Source organism: Rattus norvegicus, chromosome Y, assembly GCF_021556685.1.
Source record: "Rattus norvegicus strain SHRSP/BbbUtx chromosome Y, alternate assembly SHRSP_T2T, whole genome shotgun sequence".
NCBI lineage: Eukaryota > Metazoa > Chordata > Mammalia > Rodentia > Muridae > Rattus > Rattus norvegicus.
In genome coordinates, this window is record NC_141555.1 from 46,975,852 (window position 1) to 46,981,142 (window position 5,291).

A 5,291-nucleotide genomic window follows, 5' to 3' on the forward strand; every position below is an offset into this window, starting at 1 on the left:
GTTGCGTATTCCTTGCCAGCCGAGGTGGACGTGACACTTCAGAATAAAAGTCTTAGAAAGATCAGGAATTGAAGGCCCATTTCTAAACATAGTGAAAGAAATATACTGTAAACCTCTAGATAACATCAAACTAAATGGAGAGTAACTTGAAGCAGTCTCACTAAAATCAGGGACTAGATAAGGCTGCACCACTTTCTGCCTACTTATTCAAAACAGGACTCCATGTCATAGAGAAACAGGACAACAAAAGGAGGTCAAAAGGATACAATTGGAAGTTTAGATATCAAAATATCACTATTTGCAGATGATATGATTGTATACTTAAGTGACCCCAAAAGTTCCACCAGAGAACTACTTAACCTGATAAATAACTTCAGCAAAGTGTCAGGGCATAAAATTAACTCAAACATACCAGGAGCCTTCCTATCCTAAATGGATAAACAAGCTGAGAATGAAAATAATGAAATCATACACTTCACAATAGTCCCAAATAATGTAAAATATCTTGTTGTGAGATTTACCAAGCAGGTGAATAATCTGTATGACAAGAAATTCAAGTGTCTGATGAGAGAAATTGAGGAAGAACTCAAAAGATACAATGAGCTTCCATGCCCATGAATTGACAGAATTGATATAGTAGAGATGACCATTTTGCCAAAAGCAATCTACACAATCAATGCAAACTCCGTCAAAATTACAATTCAATTCTTTAATAGAGAGAGAAAGAGCAATTTGTAAAATCATTTGGAATAATAAAAACCCATGATAGCTAAAACTATCCTCAACAATAAAAGAACTTCTGCGGGAACCACCACCCCTGAACTCCAGCAGTATTACAGAGCAATAGTGATAAAAACTCCATGGTATTTGTAGAGAGACAGACAGATAGAGAGTGAAAAAGAATTGAAGACCCAGAAATGAACCCACAAACCTTTCACTTGATCTTTGGCAATGGAGATAAATCCATCCAAAGGAAGAAATATAACATTTTCCGAAAAGAGGGCTGGTTGAACTGGAAGTCAGCATGAAGATGAGTGCAAATTACACCATTTTAAGACCATGTACAAAGCTTAAGTACGAGTGAATCAAGGACCTTCACATCAAACCAGATACACTCAAACTAATATATAGGGAGCAGCTAAAGATGGCTCCGACATCCAGTGATCATTAGTGATAAACAATTACTAGGTGCATGTGTTGACATTTCTCCAGCAGTTATCAGACTGGAGTGATATTCATGTTAATAAGGTATTTCATACTCCACCAATCCCCAGAGAACAAATTTACAACCACAGCCTGTCTTGTATTTAAGTCAGGTGCCTTTGTTCCCCAGGGTCCCCCATATCAAGAATGAGGTGTTCCTGCAAAAAAGGCTGTTGAGAAGAATCCAATGGTGTTGTGTCTTCCTTACTGGACGACATGGGCGCTACAACTTGTACGGGGACCCAAGAAAATTCTCTTTTCTCAAGAGGATTCGGAACTTTTCAGCCTCAGAACTGTTACATGAGGAAGTTTCTGGATGGGACGATAAAGCTCCTGGATAAGGGATGATAAAGCTCCCAGAAAAGGGACGATAAGTATCCCGGATAGTGTCGATCAAGTTCTGGTGTATTAGGGACTATAAAATTTCCCTAATGGGAAAATAAGTTTCTCTGGAGTAAGCAGAGACGATGAAAGCCTTGTTTTACAGGCAAAAAGGTGAGTGAAACGTGGCAATGTTTTTTTTTTTTCCCCAAATGATCTTCTGTGGGTTGTACTAACACTTTTGCCTTTTACCCTTTTTGTGTGGTGGTGTTGCTACTGTTTGAATTGCCACCATCCAGGCCATGAATACATGTGCTGGGTAGAGACCACTAATGATGAGCTACAAACTGGTGTGTAAATAAACACTCCAGCTTGCCCTGCTCATAAATCAATAGTAAATAAGGTCGTAGATCATGGGAAACTCATACTCCACCCCTTCCTGTCAGCTATTCAGGAGCTTGTTGGTCAGCGTAAGCTTAAAATCAAAAGGAAAAGAGACAAGGAAACTTGAGGAAGAAATCACTCTTAAATAAAAATTCCCCAGATAAGGCCTCTGGCTAAGGAGTAAGTGTAGTAAAAAGAAATTTAATTTTATGGACCCTGCTCTAGTAGTGGTGTGTTGGTTGATTCCCAATGTTAATTTTGGAAACATAGTGTTTTATCTGTGCTTGTGTTCCCAGCCCACACAGTAGGGGGGAGCAAAACTAGCTGCAGAGCTGCTACAGTGAACATGGAAACTTCTCAGTCTCACCCAATTTTCCTGGCTCTTCAAGAGTTGTTTGAAAGAAATAGACAGGATAAAAAGAAGCACTATAGAGAGATTTCTTAGTGATTTCGAAGCCATTACTCCTTGGCTAACTCTCTGGGAATCTCATCGTGGACAGCTGAGATAAGCTGGGAAAAGATTTAAATTTTGCTTGGGAGCAAGGAACTTTAAAGACAGAGGATGGGCCAGTTTGGCACTTAATGAATACCTGCCTAGATGATCAGAAATGCTTTTAACAGGCTAAAAAAGGATGTGTTAGAAATGTTACAGAAAGAACGATCTGAAAAGGCTGATTGTAAGGCGGGGGAAGACTCTAAGTAAAACAAAAACTAGAAAGGAATTTATCCATAACTCAAAGAACAAGGTCAGAAAAAAAAATCCACTTGCTCCCAGTTGAACACCTGACCTTCAACATTTGCTCACAGAGAGTGTTCATTAAGACAACTTCCTTAAGAGAGTCTGCCTTATCTGCTGGCTTTATTCCAAGAGAGGAGTCAGTCTCCAGCATTAAGTTACTTTTCCCCTTGATCTCCAGCATTAAGTTATTTTTCCCCTTGATCATCATTAACATGGAGAGTGCCTTTGATCCTATCCCCTCAGCAGCCAGTTTCTGCCCCTATGGTAAAAATGCCCCAGATTTGGGGACTGGGGGTGCCTAAAGTAGTTTCAGAAAAAGTCTACAGCAGAGTGTGAGTAACTTTGTCTTCTAGACAGAACAGGCTTTGCTCTAAGATGATAAGAGGTGAAAGTCTTGGCATAGGCTCTTCAACTTACTCCAATAAGCGGTTGTGGCCAAGGTCAAGATTAATGTTTTCTTTTCCATGGGCCTTTAGCCCTCTGAGACAGTTTGATAAAGGGCCACTGTTGAGGTCCTGAAAGTCCCAGGTGAACTGGTTACAATTCTTTTGTCAGTCATTTGATGAAAAAATCATGTAAAAACATTAAATGATTTTCAAAAGTTACTAGGAAGAATAAATTGAATTTGACCCTATATTAAAATGCCTAAAGTAGATTTACAACCACTCTATGAGATCCTGAAAGGGAATTCTCAGGTTATATCACCCTGTGCTGTAACCAAGGAAGCACAATTATCCTTGAGAAAAGTAGAAGAAAGACTGGAAAAAGCAATGCTAAGAAGGTACAAGGAAAAGGAGGTTCTCTTTTTGTGTATACTGAGAACTTTTCGTCAGCCTACAGGAGTGCTATGGCAAAAAGGACCACTTCTGTGGATTTATCCCCATATTTCTCTGAAGAAGACCCTTGAATATTTTTCCTCTGCTGTCGAACAGCTTGCTATGTTAGGTGTTAAATCTTGTATTCAGCATTTTGTTATTTTGTCCAAGAAAATTATACCATATACTACCACTCAGGTGGAAACATTGTGTGCCCTGATAGATGACTGGGCCATATTATGCTGTAGTTTTGATGGAGAGTTTGAAAATAATTATGCTAAGGATCGTTTGTTACAATTTTTTACTGAACATCCTGTGATCATTCCTAAATTTGCTGCCTCAGAGCCTTTGTCTGGAGCATTAGATATAAATTATAGAGATAGCTCCAAAACAGGTGTAGGTGCCTATATGGTTTATTCTCAAGAACCAGTATTAATTCAATACAGTCCAGGCACCCCCCAAATTGCAGAATGTAAAATTGTATTGGAAGTTTTTAAAAGATTTCATGATTCTTTTAATATAATTTCTGATTCTGCTTATGTAGTTAATGCTCTGCGCTCACTTGAAATTGCAGGGCCAATTATGTCGACTAGTACTGTGGGTCAAATTCTTTTAGTATTACAAAAATTGATTTGGGCCAGAAAAAATAAGTTTTTCATACAACATATCCGAGCTCATACTAAATTGCCTGGTCCCATGGCCAATAATAACATCCTGATGGATGCTATTACTCGTAGAGAGTTTATTTTTCATGCTGCTCTGGTTGATCTTCCTAGAGAATTTCATCAAAAGTTTCATGTTCCTGTTTTCACTCTTCAACAAAAATTTAAAATCTCTAGAGCTGCAGCTCGTGATGTTGTATTAAGGTGAGAATTGTGTTCAGTTCCACCTCCTACCTCATGTGTGAATTAACCCTCGTGGTCTGATCCCGCTAAAATTTTGACAGATGGATGTCACATACATATCTCAATTTGGAAATTTAAAATATGCTCATGCTTCTGTTGATACCTGTTCCCGTATTATACATGCCCCTCTGATGACTGGTGAAAAGGCTCGTATTGCCATTAGTCATTGCTTACAGACATGGGCAGCCTGGGGAAAGCCTGATAGTCTCAATACAGACAACGGGCCTGCCTACACTGTAAACTCCTTTCACACATTTTGCCAGACAGTGCAAGTCAGTCATAGTACTAGATTGCCATACAATCCCCAAGGTCAAAGAATTGTGAAAAGAACAGATCGTACCTTAAAAGAGCTCTTTCAAAAACAAAAAGGGGAAATTGCCAATGGCAGAACACCAAGAGAACAGTTGTCTTTAGCTCTTTTTACTCTAAATTTCTTAATTTTAGATGTGCATGGCCGCTCTGCTGAGGATCGCCATGCTGCTACTAAACCTATGACTAATGCAGACGTAAAGTGGAAGGATGTTTTAACTGGTGAATGGTGTGGCCCAGACTCGTAATTTTGAGATCTAGGGGCACTGTTTGTGTTTTTCCACAGAATCAAGACAATCCAATATGGGTGCCTGAATATTTGACTTGCAAACTGCCTCCTGCTATTCATGAAGATGAGACTACGAACCCTACCATTACTGGTGGAAATGGGAATCCAGGTTGATTCACTCACTCTGTGTGCCATTGCCAGATACTGGCCAGTACTTATCCCAATTCACAGCAATTCTACTGTTTTCCAACTTTTTCTGTACATCCTGTTTGCATGATGTTCCTTGTATAATGCCAAATGTAGAATTGCCCCAACGGTATACGGCCACTAATATTTCTTTGTTACATACATTATGTTTCACTCTTAAAAATTTCTCCCAGCCTTTT